Source organism: Varanus komodoensis, unplaced genomic scaffold, assembly GCF_004798865.1.
Source record: "Varanus komodoensis strain SLA01 unplaced genomic scaffold, ASM479886v1 scaffold3, whole genome shotgun sequence".
Taxonomy (NCBI): Eukaryota; Metazoa; Chordata; class Lepidosauria; order Squamata; family Varanidae; genus Varanus; species Varanus komodoensis.
In genome coordinates, this window is record NW_025335761.1 from 25,501,865 (window position 1) to 25,525,357 (window position 23,493).

The following is a 23,493-nucleotide window of genomic DNA, read 5'->3' on the forward strand; positions in this document are numbered from 1 at the left end:
TAAATAGTTTCTCTTGGATGTGCTCTGCCTATGAAGAAAAGAATGGAACTAATCTTTTTAATGTGAAAACCTTAACACTTTTTGGCTTAAATAGCACATGTTATATTGGATATTTATATTTCATAATCCATCCTCATTCTCTAAAAATTCTTGGTACAGCATGTCTTGGAAAAGGTGTGGTCCCTTATCCAATCAGGTGTATGATGGCTTGCATGGACAGAACCATGTCCAATGTGCTGCAAACTGTAACTTATTTTATTTATTTATTTATTTTTCGATTTAGATCCTGTCTTTTTCCCACAAAGGGCTCAAGGCAGCTTACATCATTCTCTTCCTCCATCTTATCCCCACAACAACAACCCTGCGAGGCAGGTTGGGCTGAGAGTCTGTGACTGGCCCAAAGTCATCCAGTTGGCTCCATGGCTGAGCGGGGACTAGAACCCAGATCGTCTGAGTCCCAGTCCCATGCTCTTAACCACTACAATACACTGGCTCTCATATATGATTATATGAACTTAGATCCATATAATCACAGAGTTGGAAGGTACTGCAAGAATGATCTAGCTCAACCCACTGATGATGGAGGAAAACCTGACTCCAATATCCCTGAAAGGTGGCCATCCAGACTCTGCTAAGATCCTGTAGTATAGGAAAATGCATCAACGTTCAAAGCAGTCTGTTCCACTATCAAACAGCTTGTACCATCAGGAATATCTTCCCGCATTCAGTCTAAATTCAGTTTCTTGTAATTCAAATCCATTGGTCTGGGTGCTGGACCAAAAGAAAACCCATTTGTTCCATCTATGTGGCAGCCCTTTGAATAGTTGAAAATGGCTATCAGATCACCTCTTAATCTTCCCTCCTACAAGCTAAACATATTCAGCTCTTTCATCTTTCCTCATGGGACTTGATCTCCAGGTCCTTCACTGTCTTCATCACTTTCCTCTGGACATATTCTTCTTACATGGCATTACCTAGAGCTGGACAATGCTTTAGATCAGATCAAAGCAGAATCAAGTGGCATCATACATATTCTGTTTTGGACATGACGCAGTCTGGAATTGCCTTAGCCCTTTCATCAGCTGCAGGGCACTGCTAACTCATCCTTAGCTGATGGTATAACTAAAGCCCCTAGATCCTTTACTGCTGTCATGCCAGATGTCAGCTAAATGGTACTTTTAAACTGATTCTTCCCAACTTTACATTTCTCTCTATTGTAATTTGGCTGTTGGGCAGTATAGAAATTAAATAAATACTACATGCATTTGCCTCAGTTCTCCATCCTGCGAAAGTCATCTGGAATCTGTCTTCCAAGGTATTAGCTTCTCCACCCAGTTTTGAAAATGTAAAGAGCATCCTTGTTACCCCTTTATCCAAGGCATTGATTTAGATGTTAAACAACATTCGACAGAACCCTGAAGTGATCAGCTCTCACGCCGCCTTGTTAACTATCTTAGGCTGACACTGCTGAAGACCACCCCATTCTCATCCTCCACCACTGTCACCATACCAGACTTTCTAGTAGGCTGTGAGAATGGCTTGCATTAGTTCTTCTTCCCTCCATATTCCTTTGTGTGTAATGTTCTTTTTAGAGTATAAATTTGCAGTAAGGGAACATCTTCCTTTGTTGATTATTATGGCTGAGGAGTGGGATAAAAATATTTGAACGAACATCATCATCTCATTCTTTTCATCATTTGACATATCAGGTCATTTTTTCATGGAATGTAGAGGCCAAGTAAGCCAAGTCTTAGCCACCAATTAAGACATGTCCATCCTGCCCTTGTACTAGACCTACCAGTTCCTTGTTCTTCTTGTTCTGAAAATATCCAAATCTCCTTTTAATTTTTAAAATCTCTCACAAGCATTCTGAGGTGCAGTCATTTCTGCACTCACCTTGCAAGCTTTGTCTACTCATCCTCGCTGGTTTGCTGGTGGTTTTAGCTATACTTCTCTTCCTGATGGAAAATATTGATAACATTGAAACTTCCACACAATAAACACTTTCAAGGGAAAAGATACAATTCTTGTTTATCTTCTGAGTGGCGATTTAACTCTTTGTAAAATGCAACATTATGTGAAATTGAGACATCTTTCTGGACCAGATCAGGCCTTGACACAGAGATAAGGTATTGTGTGAGGACACTCATTTTCATTTTGGAGACACTCCCTAGAGGCACATTCCATGTCTCAGGAGCCACATTCCATTGGTTAGAGGGCCTGAAGGTAGGAGGGGCAAAGTCAAATCACCAAGATCCCAGCGTATTTTACTGTAAGGGTCTTACTGGCAATAGCTAAGCCTTGGGGGAGGCAGTTCAACCTTTTACAATAGAGAAAACTGCACAAAAGCCAGGAACCACCACACAAAATGGCGGTTGGGGAAAGGGTAGGTCTGGGTTGATGTAACTTGGACCAAAATGTTTATTACTGTTGCCCCATGTGGTGCTTATAGGTACAGGATTGGAAGAAGTATATGGGATATATTTTATTCATGCTAGCATCCCCCTGCCCCAAGAACTAAACATCAGTAACATGAGATCCAAAGAACCATTTGCAAATATCCTTCTGTGGGTACTTCCCAACACTCTCTCACACACAACTTAACAACCATGCCAGAAAAGAGAACTCATGGAAAGGAATGTTAGTGTAACATTGGATTCCTTACAAAGGAGCAAGCCCACCACTGCTTCTGCAGGCGCTTTTAGCCCAGCACCTACTTTCAGAAGTCAGTTTTTGCATAACCCCAGGGCAACAAGTCTGAGGATGCTGAGTGGTCTGAGTATGCACTTGCCTCTCCAGACTGCAGCAGACAATAGAAGGCATCACCATGGCTTATTATGCCATTCCCAGAAGTGCTAATATACTATATCAATATTTCCTGGAACAGTACTGTGCTATAGGATGAACTGATTGGCTGTTTCAGCGGGGCAATAATTCATGGAGCTTGCAAAGCTGCCATTTAGCCTACCCACAAGTGTAAGGGTGGGAGGCGAATGGGCTCCCTTCATCTTGCCATCCAGCTACAAGTAGGTAGATTCATGTCTAGCCCTATTTAAAAAGCTTTCAGTGTTATTTATCAATTTAGCCACTCTTTAAAACAATGGTACATTAGTTAATTCTGATATTACAGTGAAATTCCAATGGAAGAACATATTACAGCCACATTAATATCACATTAGCTCATCGTGATTAATGTTATTGCAATGAATGAATTAATAATGATTTGCTTCTTCACCAAGTATCCCCTCCCCAACTTGACATGAAGAGGATCCATGGCATTGATTATCACAAATATAATGGATTGATTCGTCATTTATGGGAAACGAGGAGACTCTTCCCATAAAGCTCATTCTCACCCCTCCCCACTTCAGTAGATGTATTATCTTTGGCAGGAACTCAAAACCACCTATAGATCATTCATAGAAGTCAATTCTTAGCATCCAGCACTGTGGCATGGCTTCAAGGCAGCTGCTGCTGGGAATGAAATACAAATGAGTGAAAGGGAAACTGAGTTGTGCAAGGAAAGCAACTTTTAACACAGGCCTCCCAGGCTCTTCTTTGCATTGGACTACATTTTATCAGGCATCTGGCCAACCTTGTCTGTGTGTGTGTGTGTGTGTGCATGCAGGGACAGCATGGCTATGGAAGGGGATATACCTCTTCCACTACCTCCAGGTACTTCTACCAATGGAGTACCTGGAGCATTTTTGATAGTAGGAGCATCATTGTAATCTTCCTGAGTAGTATTTGCCCATGCTGTAAAGTTGAGGGATTGGAGGACAGGGTTGTCTTGTACATGGTCCATATAGCTAATGTGAATCCAAGTCTCATCAGCCCCCCACTCCTCTCTGTGTTTGTGTAACATTTATGTCCTGGTCCACAATTAAGCATACTTGAATAGTGAACAATAAAAAGAAAAGAAAAAAGCAGATAAAAGGTGTAAAATAACTCGTTAAAAAGGAATCTGTTAAAAATGTGGCTGGTCAATTAAGGAAGGCTTCCTGAAATAAAAAATACATTTCAGGAGTGCCAAAAATGGTATGTTGGTGCCTGCATGACCTCTAGGGCCAGAGAGTCCCAGAGAAATAGAGATGCCACACCGAAGGCTGCCCTCCTGGTGGATTCCAGTTGGGTCATGGGTCTATCTGGAACCACCAGGTGCATCCCATCTGATGACACCAGTGATTTGGCAGAATGATAATGGAGAAAGTGGTCTCTCATGTCATGACCATAGATAATAAGCAGTCAAGCAGAATTAACAGAATTAACAGTGTCATGCTTGCCCTGTTACTCTCTTAATAAAAGTCATCTGTCAGGGCAACCAAGGCTGATTTTGTCCAAATACCAGACCAAAACCCAGACTGCGAAGAATATATTGTTATTGTTGTGTGTTGTTAAGTTGACTCTGACTTACGCTGAGCCTATGAATGAATGTCCAGAATGTCCTTTTCATGACAAACCCTCTCAACTCTACCAAGTTCAAGGCTGTGGCTCCCTCTCTTATTTGGCCTTCCTTTTCTTCTTCTGACTTCCATTTTCCCAAGCATGATTGTCTTCAGCAGTGAATCTTCTCACGATGTGTCCAAAGCCTCAGTTTTGTCATTTTTGCATCTACTGAAAATTCTGGCTTGATTTGATCACTTGTTCATCTTTGTCCAGGGTATTCACAAAGCTCCCTTGCCCCCAGCAGCATGTTTTGGATGCACTGATTTTCTTTCTGTCAGCATTCTTGACTGTCCAGCTTTCACATCCATACATAGAGATTGGGAATGCACTACTATGTATGATCTTGGCCTTGGTCCCCAGTATGCCTCCAAGACTGTTGGCAGTTACTTTGCCATAACCTTCTCAAGTACACAGGAAATACATGTGCATTTGCAAGCAGCTGTCAAGAGGAGGTTTCTTCAAAAGCAGGTACGATTGCTTCATTAAGGATAACCACTCCTTGGACTCACCCAGGCATACCTTCTTGGCTGACCATTAAATAGCCAGAGAAGCAAAGATCAAGAGGCCACATGGTTGATTGTAGAGTGCGCTCTACACTCAGGTTCAGCTGAGCTGATCATCCCCCACATCTCACCATTCCACAGTGAGACTAGGGTTTCAGCTGGATGACAGGCTCTGTCCACTGGAAAATCCGCAGCAGCTTTCAGAAACCCATAGCAGTGCATCAGTCTCCTGGAGTGAACCATTGGAATGTCCCTTCCTTACCCCTGTAGGATGGAAATAATGCCATGTGTTCATATCACTCCTGCAAATGGTCTGACCGTGACAACAGGGTTAGTTGGAACCCCCATCCTCTGTTTTCAGATTACGCATTGCACAATTCTGATTGCAAAATTTGGATATGCACAAAATTTAAGGATACCTGAGTTTTCATTTGTTTATTGGTTCAAAAGTACTGCATTAGATGAGTTCCCATTAAGCTGTGAACTGCGTGAATTCCTCTCGTCCCTAGTTGTCATAATGAGTTCCTCCGCTTCAGAATTTACCATGACACACTTGCTCTGGTCCTTCTCACCAGGAACAGCTTCTGTGCTATGCTTGGCACAGTGCAATGGACAGACTTGGTGTTTCAAGTGGAAGGGGGAGAAAGAAGTGGGATGGTCTTGCTTCAAATTAGGCCAGGATCATTAAAAAGTAATTGGAATGGTATAAGGTCAGCTGAAAAGGAGTCACATTTCATTCCACTTTGTGCACTGTCTAGGCATTATTTGCAAAAGGCAGTTGCACTGTAGCAACACAACTCTTGCCACTACTTTAGCAGCTGGGTTGGCAAGTCTTCCTCTGTTCTACAGAGCTCCATTGGTAATGCATCATCAGACAATAGCCGCTTTCTGTAGGTTTCATTTACATGCTTTATTGTCTAACCTTTGTCATCCTGATAATTTACAAGGGCCACATGAGATACTGCGAACATCTGAAGAAAAGAAATTAAGACAGTATCATATATTCATATGGAATCTAAAACACCCACAAATTCTAACATAAAATAAAATATGCTCAAGGAAAATATGCTTTTCCATATTGTCTACAAACATCAGAAAGGCATATGTTCACCCACACTGCAGCTTTCAGTTAAGAAGGTTATGTAAAAACACTCCCACTTCTAACTGGCAGTTCCAGAACTCACTGAAAAACTCTATAAGGCTAGTAAAATGTAGCCTGTAAATATTACTTGAATAATAAGCATATTGTCACACTCTGAAACTTGGGCAGGATTTGTAGATATGTACAGTGCCATTAGAAATTAGGCATTAAATTATCTGCTTTCTATGACCAAAATGCAGAAACTTAAAAGTGTGTTATTAATGGAAACACTGTGCACTATGAAACACACATTAATGGGATATCCTTTGTGTGTATTATAGTGGCATTAGGGGAATGAGGAAATCACCACTTTCCACAGCCCAATCCAGTTCAGGACTGAAGAAAGAATAAAACAAGAGAATGAAAAGATGAAAGAAAACTGCAGCAGATCTTGAATGCAGATCTCTCTTTTTGGACTGTTGCATCCTGGCTGAGAGGAAAGAAAACCTCTATCAACAGACCAACTTTTTATTCCTTCTGAGCTTTGTGTTATGGGTTTTCTTGTTTGTTTCACACTTTTCATTTAATTTCATGTATTTCCTTTCTGCACTGCCCAATAGCCAATGCTCTCTGGGCAGTTAACAACAATTTATGCAATGCAATAAAATACAAAAATATAATACATCAGAAGGCATAATATTTCAAAAGACAATTTAAAACAGAATTTAGAGAGCAACTATAAGGAATGCAACCATCTCTTCCCCAAAGAAATGTCTCCCAAGTCATGTTTTTAAAGTTCTGGAGAGAGAGGGAGATGGAGAGCAGGCGGCATAGCTCATCCTTGATGGGACAGCATCTCTCCCTGAAGCAGTGCCTTTGGTAAGTGTTAACATGGAGTTTAAAGCACCATCAAGTCTCTTGAAGCTGGGGAAGTTCAGGACTGCATCCTGGAGTCTGTAAGCACACTGGTGTTTGCATGGCTGGGCTGCGAAATGCTGGAAATGTAGGCCTGTCTAAATACATGCAAGATCATGCCCTTTGCTGCTACAGACAATCCACCTTTTTGCAAGCAGTGCAAAGTCTTGCACAGCTCTGTCTCTGCACATGGTTGTCCACAAGCTATGACCACTGAATCGTATCCTCTGATAAAGCCATCAGTGGCAGTCATAGTGAAGTTCATAAGCCTTGTAAATTCAGTGGGACTACGCACAAAAAACTGATCTCAGGACTACAGCAACAGTGAAATAATGGTTCAGACATGCTTTTAAGCTATTCTCCTTTCTTAGAAAGAAAGCACATTGCAAAATCAATTAGAATAATTAAAACTTCCTGGGCTAAGCTCTTAATTATGTAACACATTAGTCATGACACTCTTCTGATAACAAATTTACTAGCCAGTTATCCACTCTCAGGCTTGAAGCTCACCATTCTGTTAAATCTGGTACCATTGAGACTATGTTTATGCTCATCAATGGCTATTTTTAATTTGTACCAATATTACTTTGATAGCAAGCCACTGTTCATTTTCCTTCACCACACCATGCCATGGCATGCCACACTGCACCATACCTTTGCACTGCTTTTCCGCTCCCTTCTTAAATCTATCTTTTGCAGAAGAAAATCTTTGAGGAGTCTTTCACAAGAAGAATAATCTCTAGAGTTTTTCAGCCATGGGCTACATTGCCCATCCTTCTGCATGTATTTACACCAGAGTCCGCTGCTTGGAGTTTTCCTCAGGAGACAGAACAGGATGAAAATGCTTCTGTGTCTCTGCCAACACCTTGAGGTGGCTTATTTAAACACATGTGGAGCTGCCCTTTGCTGCATGAAATGAACAGGCTGTCAACTCATCAAGCCAAGGAGATTTCCCCCATATTGAACCAAAGCCCTCACCTAACTAGAGGGAAACTGCCTGCACTGGGCTAAGCATAGATGGTTCAGTAGGAGGCAAGTACCTTTCTTAGACAAGTAGCTCAGTTTCCCTTTCTCCAGAGGTTCTGGATCTCCCCAGATGTTCTGGACCTCTGCGGTTATTTGAGTGAAAGCTATTTTTCAAACACAAACTTCCCATAAAAGTTATACTATAATTGCATTATAAACTGGAAATTAAAATATCCCTCTCCTTTTTTTTCTGGTTGCTCTTCTACCACCCTTCTCCATTTCACATATACTTACTGAACTACTCAACTGTCTGAAAAGGGCTTTTTAGGGACTACATCATGGGAGCCCCTTCCAGATGCTAATGTGCTTCTCTCTCTCTCTCTCTCTCTCTCTCTCTCTCTCTCTGTGAGGGGGGAGGTGCAATCATGATCAAAGCCTACATGTCCCTCCGTCCACTGCCCATGTTCTCCACTGCATTTCTGCAATATATGCAGATCGGCATGTGCATACATGCGATGTGATGATATACACATGGCAAAAGAAGAACAGGCTGCTACTGCCCAGCAGACAGGCTACAAATGTATCAAGCCTGCCCAAGACCTGAATATCTCTGAAGGGTTTCCCATAAAAGAATGGGGGCTGTAGTGCAAAGGGAGGACACATATTTTGCACAAACAAGAAGGTAAGGCAACCTGAAGCACTAGGGTGACGTTATGGCCTTTGGAATCATTCCAAAACCCCCTGTGAGCCATCTTTTCAGACAACTTGGAAGAGTGGTTTGTTCCTCCCAAAACTGCATGCTTGGAAGACAATGGGAGCAGGAGGAGTGAATGAAGTGGTCTCAAACGTTGGGAGTGTGTGTGTGTGTGTGTGTGTGTGTGTGTGTGTGTGAGAGAGAGAGAGAGAGAGAGAGAGAGAGAGAGAGAGAGAGAGAGAGAGAGAGAGAGAGGCTAGGTTGTTTTGCTCTGTGCTTGTCCATCACTGCCAGCACATGCCTTCTCCCAAAAGAAAATCCCAGAAGCAACATGGCTTCCAACAGAAAGAGCTTCTCCAATCCTGATATACACGATCTCTGGCCTAATCACTGGCATCAGCTGTAGTAGCAACTCTGATACAGCTAGTAGGTATGGAACAGTCTTTTACCTGACTCATCTGTGCACCCACAGTTTCTTCGTTGAATATTTTAGCAGCAAACGAAGAGCAGGTTGTACATGCAATCAGAAAATGGGCATTGGAAGATCTCCCGGTGCATCCAGAAGAATTTGATAGCACAGGTATATGATACAGGAGAAGGGAGCTTTATACCACTTGATGCTCATAGTTCATTGTCTTTGAGTACCCTCTAACTACTAGGAAAAGCTACCTAACTTGGCTTCTATTTTTAATTTTTTAACCTCTAAAGTTATCTCCAGCTTTGTTATTTTTTAAAAAATATATAGTTTATCTTTATTTATTTATTTATTTATTTATTAAAACATTTTTATGCCGCCCCATTCGCCGAAGCCTCGGGGCGGCTTAGTTCTGTTTTCCACCTACCAATGAATCTCTGGGTTGTATCTAGCTCTTCAGTGGTACTAGAGGAATGATCACTAGTGGAACAGGAAGCCCGTGCTGCTTGGCACGAACAGGAAGGAGCCAAAGTGGCTGCTTTTGGACCAGGGCAGGGAGTAGAACTCACAGAAGGCAGCTCTGCTGATTTGCACCAGCCTGGAACTGGTAGTTCCAGCTACTTTCCTGGCCATTCTAGCCAGCATCAGCTATTTATTGTTAGCCACCTTCCCTGCTGGCCCACATGTTTACCACTGAGGGACAGTGTGTTTCATTTAGGGATGGACACAGAACTGAGTAGGAGCTAAGTTTTTACATTCACAAAACCATTGTGTGTGTCTTCATTCCAGCAGCCCCAAAGACAGTCCTAAGAACTATCATAGCACTTCATAGCGTTGAATTGAATGTTCCTACATTCCCTGCTATTTTGTGATCTCTGGGATAGCCAGAAAAAAAAGGTCCTGGCCTAATATAGGTGTCCAGAAGCAGCTTGCTTGGATAAGTTAAAGAGATTTTAGATTGCAGTTTGCAGACATAAAGTATTTTAAAGTTATCTTGCCTTTATGTGTGTAAGAACTTTAGTGTCCTTTAACAGACCCTTCAACACATGCTCTGTTTTGGTTCTGCTTTGTATTTTGTCTCAGCTCCTTATTTTCTTTGCATGCTACAGTCACTTTTTATGGCAAGTTACATATGCTGAAATATTTTTTAAAGAAAAAAGTTCTTAATTTTTCAATAAGATACATCTATATAAATACGTGTGTTGTGTGTGTGTGTGATTTTATTTATTCAAGGAGCATAGCAATCTATTTTAGGAAATACCAGCAAAGGTAGAATTTTTGAATCATATTTCTTCGCATATGGTATTAATATATCTCTGTCTTGCATTCATGCAATGCAGCAACAGATGTCGAACATTTCTGTTTTTTAATAGGCCTCTGATCTTATAAGAGTCCTTTTCAGGAACCAACAGCAATATGGTTTTAAAGCTACAGTACATTTACAAGATTGTCTCTTCTGAGGTTTAGTTTGCTAACAATGAGGATATTGCCCCTTTTCCAAATATAATTAATTATGTATAAGGGATTTCTATTAAAAATAAGGGGGTGATCTTACAATATTTTAAAGTTCTCAAGTTTTAAGAGATTATATTAAACTAGACATTGAAGTTCAATTGTGACCTATATCCACTAGCCTAATTGGAGCAGCTTACATAACTATTTACAGATGGACCATTGAAGGGACTGAGGTTATTTTTCAGTAATCTATTCTTACATTTCCATATTCTGAATCTGAAACAGGCAATTGCTTGACACAGTCATTTGTGTGTGTGATATCATTTGGTCGGCAATGCAATTTGTTTTCACAGGAGATCCATTTAGCATACGTTTCTGTTGTCAGGTGGTAAGGGCATAGTATTTCTCTGCTGTCCATCACAGAGTGAAAAGTCTGGAGCAAAATTAACTTTGCCCCAGTATCCCACTATCTCTTCTGAGATGTGATGTCACTTATTGCACTGTAAAGGATAGACAGGGATGAGCAAATGGTGACTGGCATTCCTGATGTTGAACTGCAATTTCCACCAGCCATAAAACACAGCCAATGATGAGGAATACTGGAAGTTGCAGTGTAACCTGAAGGACCTCAAGTTACCCATCCCTGGGGTATAAGAAGAATACGGATGAGTTACAAGATAAGAATATGGATGAGTAACGCTACAGGTTTGAACCACACCTGTAAATTCTGGCCTCCTGGTGTGTTTCCTCAACATCAGCGCCACCCCAGCTTCTCTGAAGGCTACCAGGAGACTTACCAATGGCAGCTCCATGGGCATTAGTCCTTTTGTCCAGTTTCAAGTGATTTTCTCTCCTGCAGCAGCTCCATATGATACAGCCCCACTCCCTTGGAGGTTTTTCAGGGTCCTTGGACAAGATTCCTTCAGTGGCCCCCCTTCCTCAATGAGTCTTCCTTCTCCATGCTGCCACAATGGCTTCTCATCCAATTTCTCGTAATTTTAATTGCTTGCCTGCTCAACAGGCAGAGAGCCAAGGAGCAAGTGGCAATGGCATCTGCTCCTGCTCCTTCTTGCCACAAATCTTGTCAAGGCCCAAGACAGGCACATGAGTGATCAGGCTGCAGTGGTGCAAAGGAAAAGCACGCCCATGGGACTCAGTGAGATGTCCCTGCTGGGTTGTGAGGGCTCAAGCGGTGGCCAAGTCTTTTCTGACTGCCTCAAAAGAATGTAGAGAGTGCAGGGGAGAGGAGGGGAACAAGGGGTTGATCACCTCAGCTACCTTCTGCCCAGGCAACTCTCTTTGTTAATATGGCTTGTTTGCATTTTCTTGCAAATCTTTGAAATAGGGATCAAGAATGAAAGAATGCAAGCCTTTATGCATGTTTACATTGTACAACTATATTATTTATAAAATAAATATGCTTAGAAGTGTATTGCACCTTGAGTGTCACTGTTGGTAGAGGCAGGTACAAGCAAACCAAATAAAAAGGAATTACTCGTGCAGCATGATGCAGTCCATATCCTACAAAAATTGGTCAAACATCCATTGATTTCAGTGGTTTCAGATGCTTGTCCATAGCTGCATTCTAACTTTATCTACATTTAGCAAAATGGATGGGTGGGTTCTGCATACTGGCTCTATCCCTGCTCACATCCCCTGTACATCATATCCCCACACTGGTCATGTGTTTGGATGTATCTTTAAAGCAGAAGTCTGGTGAAATGGCACAAGCGCTCTCTCTGATGGGAGGCCCTGATGGTGCAGTGATTCTATCAAGGGGAGAGCTTACTTGTGTTTGGCAGGCTTCAAGTTTACAGACAGGGCCCCAATTCATGGACAATGGGCAGGTGGAGCTGACAAGGGACATGGCAGCATGAGGCAGGGTAATCAGTCCCTCTCCACACAATCTCATCCTTTATTTATTTAGAATATTTATATGTCATCCTGTCGTGACAGGATACCACTTATTAGAGTGGTGTGCTGCCTTTCTAACAGCAAAAATGGCATTTGGGGCAGCTTAGAACCATAAATAAAATGCTTTAAAAACTTTCTTTCTTATCCCCATCATTCAGAGGAAATAGCACCCAAGTAGATGTCATCATCTATTGCAGCACATCACAAACAAACATATGATACAATCGAATGAGTGGTTTTAATGGACAGGAAAAATGAGAGGACAATACAGGGATAATAAGATAGTCATAATGCACTGAGATAAAGCACATGTCTATGATCAATTCAGTAAAAGGTGGCTATATACATCCTAGTCTAATTTCAGGTAGCGAATAACTTGAAGTGTTACTTAGATGAAGGAAGTTTGGTCTATAATCCAGTCAAGCCAGAACTCTTAGACTGAAGCTGTTTTCTCAGATGTAGATCTCATTGAGTCCAGTAAGTCTACTTCCTAGTAACTGTGTTTATGATTACAGTCTTCAAATTAATTGAACTGTTTCCTCTGGAATTCATTCATATTTGGAAAAACAGAATAGTTTATCACTTACCAGAGAGAATCAGGTCAGGTTATTTTTTATGTAAAAGTTTGTTTAAATCATCTGTTGCCTGCTGCTTTAGAAACACCAAATCAACTGGTTGATTTCTTTATCATAATATAGACTGAATTGGTCCAATCAAGCAAAGCAGATCTGTGCAGAATGGCAGCAGCTTCCATACACAGAGCCATTATGGGTGCATAATGCTCAAATGGGTGTCACATCCTCATTGGTCCAAATGAACTGTCATGTGGCCATTCACTCTGATAATCTCTGATTCATCTCTGATCCTTGTCTGACTCCATTGAGCCAGTAAGAGTTTAAAATTGCATGAAAGGGAATGGCTGACCCTTCTCCCTGGTGTTAAAATTGATGTAATGAAGACTTCTCTTCTTGATTACTTTCTGATAGGAGTAAGTAAAAAGGGTTTGTTTTGCTTTGTTTTTATTTTTGAGGTGAAATCTCCAGTGTAAGGACTAATGAGTAGCAATAATGCTCCCATACTATGTATTTGTAACTTTGCCGTTGGGGCAGACCTGAAGACAATTCATCAAATGTAGATACAAGGGGAGAACGACATGGAGTTCAACTACTCTAGCCAAGCATGGCTGCAGGGACAGCAGACTGAGAAAGCAGACAGCTAGTGATAGTGATGATAGCAATGGCCCATGTTTCCATACTTCCTATTTTCCCTGCGCCCATACGCAAAAGGATTAGCAAAGCATTAAGCAATAACACTGGGCAGATAATTATATCAGGCTGCTTTACCTTACTGCATATGGCAATCAAATACAATCTACACTTGCTAAGTTTATATGTTGTTGTGCAAAATCCTATTTGCCTTCATTAACAAGTGCTTAGGGCTAATTTCTCAGTTGAGATCATACTTCTATCCATCCTTCATGCTGTGCTTTCATCAGTGCTACATTTCGATTTGAAAACACTCATAGAAAGCAGTGACATGGTCTGGCTGTGTTGATTCTTTTTGATTAAGTGCATTAATTAGGTCATCCCCCCCGCCAAAAAAGGGTGCTTTAATAACCTGTGTCATTACTGAACAAGGGGGTGAGATTTGAATCCTGTTATAAGGGCTCTTCTCCTGCCTCAGACATCTGTTCTGAAACTTAACATGGCAATATACTCGCTGAATTGCATGAGCAAATTTGATTAGTTGGAACTTCTGGGAATATTTTCCAGCTGATTAACCCAGGGACCTTATCGTTAAATATTGGCATTGTATGGATTGACCAAAATCCAAGTGAATGTCAGATATTAAAGACTATAATTGCAAGTTAACTAGAAGATGAAGGAGGCTTAATCTAATGATGACTAGGGTGAAATATTGCTAGAATTACCATATTAACATGACTAAGCCAGCTAATTAATATGGTTATCTTACGCAAAGCCAATTGGGCTGAATCTCAATACAGATTCATTTTGGTTTAAGACTTTGGTTGCAACTCTTTTTCATTGTTGATTTTTGCTATGTGGAGAAATATGTGATTATCATTTGCTTCTTTCTAGAGTGTTAAGGAAAATGAAATAAGGTGACCTCAAGGCTACAATTATCTTTTTTAAAAAGAAAACATAAATAAGAGGGCATGTGGCAAATGAATGGATATTGCTGCAACCCATGAATAGGACCCAAATGTGCTGTACAGTTTTAACATGGCATCATGGTATAATGGAGTGCATATGGAAATCCTAAAAAAGCTGCTTTGGAGAATAATTAAAATAATTAAAAATAGCCCCATATTTTATAAAACAAAAAAATAAAGGCCCATTTAAATTGTTAAAAGGAATGTGAATCTTCTCACTAGCGAATTTTTCATTTTACATTAGATTGACTAAAGTTATTGAAGAGTAACAGACTCAATTCTTATGATAGGATGTGCTCCATGTATGCTTATACAAACTGTGCATATTTAAGAATGTGATCACGATGTGATTTATTACAGCCTTACTTTGATTTAGAATATCTGCTTTCCACCTCTATGACAACCTATTAAAGATCACAACAAAGAGCCAAGAGAGCTGTATCTCTCAGTTAAATGTCTTTATTAGGATCATCTAAAAATCACAAAGCAGTGAGCTAGACTTTGAGTTTGACAAAACTATCCCTCAGAGTCAATGTTAAATATACATAACAGGGATTAATTTGAATACATTCTGGTCCTGCTATTTTCAAAGGCAGACATGCTGTTACTTCTTTGTCCCAGTCTAAACTTGGTTTAACCTGCATTCTTTTGCACAGGATAGAATCTAAGCAAATTTGTGTGCAAAGTTCTTGAATCATCATCATCATCATCATCAAAATTTATTATATTAAGTTTCAAATTAGCCTTCCCACTAGTAACATCATATTTTCGCTGTGTTCATCTTCTTACCCGTTTGTCCAGCTTTGAGTCTGACGAAGGTTTCTGCGCAAATTGAAAGCTAACACTGCTTTGTGATATTTTGGTCATAATAAAGCTATCTAATTTATAAGTGAAAGGCATAGCTCCCAGCCATTGTCTCTAAGTCAGACTAAGAAGAAGCTGAATTGCTCCCTTAGGACCAAATTGGCATGGTGCATACTCTGTTTTATTTCTGTGTTATGTCTCTCTCCTGTTCTTAAATTATTGGATTAGATTATTTAACTTTTGTCTATTATTTAATATGTCTGCTTTTGTTCTACTGATTCTATACAAGTTCTTGTGATAAGTTAGTGAGATTGTATTGAGTGACTTAGAGGGTATCCATTTAACCCCTCACTTCAACATGATTTCTGTCCACAGTATGGAGAGGGATCTCCCTCCCCTTGCAGCTCCCCAAGTGCCATCAAACTTGGTTCCAGAAGGCTGGGCAACCCAACAGAAGAGCTCATTTAGGAGGCACTGGAGACTGCAGAAACTAGGAAAGTATCAGTGTATGAGAACAATTTCATTTGTACAATGCGGATTTATATGTTGTTGGGACTGAACTGTACAATTACTTGCCTGACATTGCATAGTTTTAGCTGAATTGTTATATGCATTACCATTTCCTTTTTTGATACAATGAGCAGAGCCTTGTGGAAAAGTGCAACAAAATGTGGGGATGATGATGCCATTGATGACAACTGTTGGAGTTATTATGCTACTGTCTTTCCCTGGGGCTTCCCCAATAAACCAACACTGCACTCCAGTGCTTTGCAAGGATGATGTGCTGAGTTTCTTGGAGGACATATTTATGTGGAAAATACTGAAGGGTGTGCATATTCTTTTTCATAAAATATTTAGCATTTAAGGTTCATGACGTATGGGAATTTGTGGAATGAATTTCCAGGGAAAGGAATGGGTTCAAGCTAGAATGAGCCCTTTCTATGACAGAAGGTCCAATGCGGGCATGTAAAACATGAATGGGTGGGTTTGGACAGCATGGAGCTCCAAAGGTCCATCTTAGCTCAGATGGGAGATTGCAGGAGTGCTGGTAAACATAGCATGGGCAGCACTAGTCGGATGTGCATTAATCTGTTTATCGTAGCAGAATCCAAGGCACGATTGAAGAGCATGTCCATCGAGACCCTTGCGTTTGGACTGTAGGCCCCAAGGACTTATCAGAAATGGGTTTGGAAAATTCCTTGAGTTTCAAAAATAGTTTCCCATATGAAGGGAGATGTAGATCAGCAAGAGAGCTCACAGTTGGCATACATAAGTACACAGATTCAACCTTTCAGTCTCCAGTTAAGGCTGGGCAACAGTCCTGTCTGAATCCTTGGAGAGACATGGCTAGTCAGTATAGACTACACTAGCTAAAAACACCCAGTCTATTCAGTATAAGGCAGCTCCCTATTTTCCCATGACTGGTGTCAAAGGCAGGCATAATCTTGGAAATCTGCCCAAGGCACATACACTAGCAGAAGCCCACTACCAAGATCCTCCTGAAGTTTTTCCTCCTTCTTATCATTGCAACCTGCTTGTTCACCATCTTCTCACTGCAGCCAGAAAACAGTGGTGGTGAGAAAGATGATCAGTAGATGCCCCTGCCTACTGGTTCTGTGTCTGTCAATAGCCCATGGCCCAGCAGGCACCACAGTCCCCTAGACGTCTTCTCATCGCCACTGCAAGGTATGCAAGTGATTACGATGTTGAGATGTGATGCAGAGCAACTATGGCTGGTGACAATGGCATTGCAAAAGTAGAATCATGGAGGGAAAGGACTCACTGGAGGCAACGTTCTGAGGGGCCCTTAAAGAGCTATCACAGTATCTTCCTATGAAGTTTGGAGCATGTGGGTTTGGTTGCTTAGTTCTCTAGATTTAGGCCTAGGTGCTTTTATGTAGCTTTTTTCCCTTCCCACATGAATCACTGTGAAAAGGCATGACAAACAGCTTTTCTATAACATGTGAAATATCCATTCATGCAAAGGTGAAACTGTGAACACATATGACATCACTGAAGTCATACATCATAGATGTTATATATGGCATCAATTAGGAATTGGTTAGAACTTCATTTGATTAATTGTTGAATAATCAAATCCATACACATCTGCATTAAAGGGATAGAAAGAACTGGAGGGTTTGGTTTTTGTTTTTAAGAAATCAAATGTGGGAGAAAGAACTGACAAATTCGTCCATCCCTATGGTAGACCAGACCTCTACCATAAACATGATCAGTGTGCTTGAAATGGTTTTGCCCTCCCATCTGAATGAAGCAGCAAATGGGTCAGAGGAAAACAGGAAAGCCCAAAGGGGCTTAACATTTAGGCAATATGTCCCAGAGTTTGCATCAAATCAAGATATCCATATGTACACTGGACATGATCCAGAAGAAACATGAGCTTGCCTACTTACAATCAATTCATGTGCATGCATGGAGCTTTTTTGGGATTTCAGAACACTGGCCCAGTGCCATACACATTGAAGACAGTAAGCCCAGGTGACTGCCGGACACCCAAGATGCCTGTAAATTCTGTGTGCATACATATATTTTAATTGAGACTCCCATGCACAACAATTTCTCTGTTTCGTGCTGAAAGACTGGCCTGTTGTAATGTAACCTCTTAATCCCCAAGCATAACTTGTTACCAATAAACCATTTTTCCATACTAACTTCTTTATGAATGTTTTAATCCCATGCTGACAAAGCACCTGCACCGTTCCACTCTCTTCTATAGAATAAAGTTCCATTTATTTGGCTTGCATTTTTGTAAATCTCATTCATATATCAAATCAAATATCAAAATCGCACAGGGTGTATTTTCATCTCTCACATTGAATTTTGAAAAGTATTAAATGTTTGGGTAATGTTTAACTCTCACTTATACATTTTAATTAAGTTTGTGCACTGAAGGCAAGTTTGGGACCAGACCCACCTTGGAAAGTTCTAGTTTGGCTTTGACCACTGGAAGACTGCGTGCTTTACTTTGAGGGCTTTGGAAAATCCAAGCTACAGATACCTTGCCATAGACCATGATGAGGAATTCAGCTAAAGTTTTAAAGGAGTTTGACAGAATTGGATAAAGTGACCCCAAGCAGAAAAATATGGCAAATTTCAGGAAATTCGCCTGCAAACCAATAGAAGGAGGAAGCTGCAAAAAAAACATTTTAGGGCTTATTCATCCTTGATGCAAGGATACTGTATACTGTAGAGTTGTACTGTATAGCACAAGGAAAAACTTTAAAGTCTTGGATTTTTATGTACTTCTGTTATATACTTTCCCGAGCAATTTGCTGTGCCTTTGCAGTGTGATTATGCTTCATTCGCGCGCACACGCACACACAGATATCAACACTCAGTGTTAGATTAGTGCTCAGTGAACCCTAAAACTGTACTTGCTGATAAAGTCCTCAGAGTACTCACATCTACTCTCCCTCATTCTTATCAGAAAGAATTGGCAAGAAGAATGTGTCCTTCTTGTGCTTTGTTTCAGAGCAAGAAATCCAGCTTATCACATGGGAGAGCAGCCAGCAGAGATGGCAAGACTAGTTCTGTCTCCAGCACTACCAACTCACGGGCTATGTTCCCTGCCTGCCTACCTGCCCGCCTGGAATGATATAAGTTGCTAGGAGGCACCATCTTTACCAGGAAGGAGAGTTCTGTCCTCTGTTGGGCCAAGCACTGGGAGAAAGTCCTTGGAGAAGCTCTGGTTGTGATAATTTGGTGGAAGTGCACATCCCTGTGGAAAAGACCAAAGGGATACCAAGAAAGCCTCTATAGGATTCTACAAACTAAAATGTGCAATTTAAAACTTACTTATCACCAAATTGTACTACAAATAGCAAAGAAGAGCCTAAAGGTGAGCAGTATAATAAATGGAAAATTATAAATGGAGAAGAGAATGAATGCCAAAATATCAAAACCTACGGATGTACCTAAACATCTAACTTCAGGAATGGCTGAGGACACATGGGTCCCTATTTAGTGAGCACTTCTCCTTGAGTTTCACAACTGGCCATTCTTGGATTCCAAGAATTCTGAGCAAAAGTAGAAACTGTATCAGTAATGTTCTGAAAATTCATTTTGTTTGAGCTCCTGGATGATGTGTCACAGCATCAGAATGTTTCAGAAAGAGTGAAAACAGAGGAGATCATCGCTAAACTTTTGGGAGAGGCATCAAAAACTGCTTTGTACTGAGTCAGGACATTGGTTCATCTAGGTCAGTATTTACAGAATGACAGTGGCTCTCCAGGCGGTCTTTATTTTTAGTCCTGCCTGGAGGTACCAATGGATGAATCTAGGAGCCTTTGCATGCAAAGCACGGACTCTGTGCTGCGGATCCATTCTTGAGAATGAGTTTGTACGAAGTTGTACACAACCGTAAGGATAGAGAAGAAATTTGTTCAGTTCAAAGTTTTGTCAGAATGTACCTAATCTTATCCAATTTTGATGTGAACCAACCTAATTTCATACTGTTGAACCAATATACGTACAGCAATTTAGTTATCATTCAAAACGTGCACTTTTCCAAATTTCACTATGGAATTCTCCAATAAAAAGGGTATGGCAATGACTATGTATGTGAAAATAACATTAAATTGCTTTATATTAGGTCAAATGCTTGCAACAACTGAATAAAGTAGGCAAAACTGCGCCCCCCAAAATTCAGAGAAATAGGCACAAAAATGAATAGCACTTTTTGTGTCAAATATGAAAAATAAATGTACCAAATTTAAAACCAGAATATTTGGGGTCGCTTTTCTCATGCAGCAATATTCCACTAAGGTTGAAAGAAGTCCCTCCATCATCCTTCTGGGAGCGACAGCAGCTTTCTGCTACATGAAGGGCACCTCTGGACTCAGGCCCTGGTGCTGGTCTGCTCTCAATAGAACTAGACACTAGTCTAGATATTCTAACTGGCCCTGACACTGAGTGGATGATTCATATAGTCTCAGATTTATCTTTGTGCTTCCTAATTTGAAACACAAAAAGCTGTGACTCCATGGAAGGAGTGGAAAGAATGTGAAGGGAAACATTGTCCAAATGGGGAAAATATTGTTCTAACTCTAGCTGCTTTTTAAAAAGCCACTTTGGCAGAAAAAAAGATTCCAAGTTAGTTGGTAATATTCATTTTGTTCTCCTTATATTAGTTTTTTAAAAGTACAGAATAATTGATTCTACTTTTATTTACAGTGTATCAGAGAACTGCACCAGACAATGCTAATTAACAGCATGAGAAGATCATAAAAAAGGACACTGACAGGAGAGCGACTATTACTAATTTATTTGTCTTTTTTCAATTCACTAAGAAATATCTTTGGGAGTACAGCACGTCAGCCTTGTCAAGCATTACACTGTAGCTGTCAGCATTTTGACTGATGTAGAAGCACTACCTGCTCTTGTTTGCCCTTCCTTTCACTTGAGTGCACACAGGTAAGACAGCTTGTTGGTAATTTTTATTTAATGCTTTCACTATCTATGGCTGCTCTTTTTATTGAGAGTTCTGACAATAAGAAATTTCACTTCCCAAGATTTTCAAGATTCGACTGCAAGCACTTCACCACTTAAAGAAGGTTTTCCTCTGGGATTAGAATACGCTTTACATTCTTCTCCAATGCCTTGTGATCTCAGAGACAGCAGTTTAGGTTGTTTGATTTAGGGGAAAAGAAAAAAAATGCTTGGGAAAGCAACTGATGAGGAGATAAAGTAGAAGAAATTAAGAGTACAAATAGCATGGCCTCCTCAAGGGAGTACTCGATCCCATCTTCAACAAGAAACCTGCCATTCTCGCATATCAGTTTCCACAGAAGTAAGTAAAGCTGAAGAGGGTTTTCGAGGCCATCTAGTCCAGCCCCTCATTCAGTGGAGGGAATCCTATCAACTTGTGATTGAAGACCTGCAGAGACACACACATCCTAGCGTTTGTCCATTGACTCGCTGCACTTATGTTTAACAGAAATCTATCATCTTGCCTATGGGAACACAGAAGACTTTGCCATCTTCCGTGTGAATGACATTGAACTATAGGAAGAATGGTGTTCATTGTATTGATATATTGCATTTCTATACCAACCAGTCATCAAAGAGGGGTATAATGTCCCCTCTCTACTAAAAGCTGTTTCAACTGCAGAAACAATAAAAACAATAAAAAGAACAGTTATATAGACAGCATACAATTCATTATAGTTAATTCATCATAAGCTAGAGAAAGCCTGGCTAAACAAGTGCACTATCAGGAGACATGGAAAACATTTTCTTTTTCCCAAACTATACCAGAGAAGGCTTTCCATGGGGTGAGCATTGCTACTGAGAAGGTCTAGCTTTAAGGTATTTTATAGCAATTTTCTGTTGCCAGAGAATGTCCAGCAGGGGTAGGGGTAGCATTCATTAGGGTTAGGGTTAGGAATCATACTCAGAGGAGATTCTAGAAGTTTCAACTCCAGATGAGCCCAGGTGACAAGTTCCCTCAGAACACCCAAGCACTAATCAAGATCATGTAGATCACCAGGGACGATGCCTTCAAATCTGTCTCCTAGGGGATTCTGGGCACCAAGAATACCAGTATCTCAAGATGCTTGATAGGATGGTGGTTAGGTGAAGAACTACCCAGTTACTGAAGATAACTACAAAGTGTTTTCTGTTTCTGGTTCTGGGACTATGTTGATTGCTTTCCAATGTTGTGCTTCACACCTCTCTTTTGGAGAGCACCTAGGAAACTCTCCTTTGGCAACACCTTTACTAAACTGAACCTTCATGTTTGAATGTATGCTTCATTTACTTCCTGATTTGGATTTGTCCCTGACTGGCCTATCCTAGAGCCTACAGCTGGACCAAGATGCAACCAGCTCCCCAGACTTCCCCAGTGTGCCATCCAGACACTCAATGAAAAAAATGTGATTGTCATATAGGAGAATCACATATGTTGTTAATGCTGTTCCACACAAACAGGTTGTTTTCGGTGAAGGAAATTTATGCCATTTCAAGTGGTCCTCAGTACTGAAAGAGTATAGTCTTTGACTTTGATTATGATCCTTAGGCAGAACACTTATTTTGACTACCTAGATTATAATAATATCCAAATACCTGGAAAGTATAAGTAGTGATGAGTTTAGTAATGACAGGTGTAATGCAGTAACCATATGCCTATTTTTTCTCTTGGAATGGTCTTACTTTTTCTTATTATATCCCAGCCTCCAAAAACATGCTGAGTTTTGAAATATCCAATCCTTAAAATAAAATACATATTTAGAAGATTACTTACAATTGCACCATATATTTTAGTTTGCTCAAGACATACTGCTGCAGGAAAAATAATACGTCCCTTGTTTTCTAGGACAAATGTGTGACATTTATTATTTACTGAGTAGAGAAACCTGATAGCATAGATGCTACTGAAGTTTATTTCTACATCAAGTGAAAAAGAATGTCTCTTCATAATTCAGGAGAAGGAAACTCTTGCAACAGCCAAGTCACTCTGCCAATTTTGTCAGCACTGCAACAAAATTGGGAGTAATAAATCATATCCTGCAACCCCATTCACATTGCATTTTTCTCTTGCTTTTTAACCTCATAAACATGATGTAATAATTGCCATAATGAGAAAATCTACATACATTACAATTCCATATATCAGATATGTAGAGACAGGAAATTGAACTGATCAGAAATTCTGCACCAACCCAATTCAGTAAGAAAAGATATCCCTGCCATGGAAAGGACTTAGATGTAAGTTGTTACATGCCTGCCATATAGTTGTTAAAGTGAAGATCTTGTCCAAAAAAACAGAAATGGAATATGCAGGGATCCAAGCATGCACTTTTAAAGGCTAACCACTCAAAGCCCCAGACCTCGATGGGTGACAATCTGTCAGTTTTGTTTCTCTAATATTCACATTAAAAGCACAACTACTTTTCCTCCTGAATATGAAGAACTTGGTGAGTTTTTGCCAATTTCTTATTACACCTGAAATTCTTAGCCACCCTTACTGACTCCTGGGCACAAAAATAGTCTCCATCTAGTCTAGCAATTTCCTTAGTCACATCTCACTTACAGTCGCACACACCGGAGTGCACAAATATTGTACTTTCCCTTACATGTTCATTTACACATATTCTTTTCTTACACATG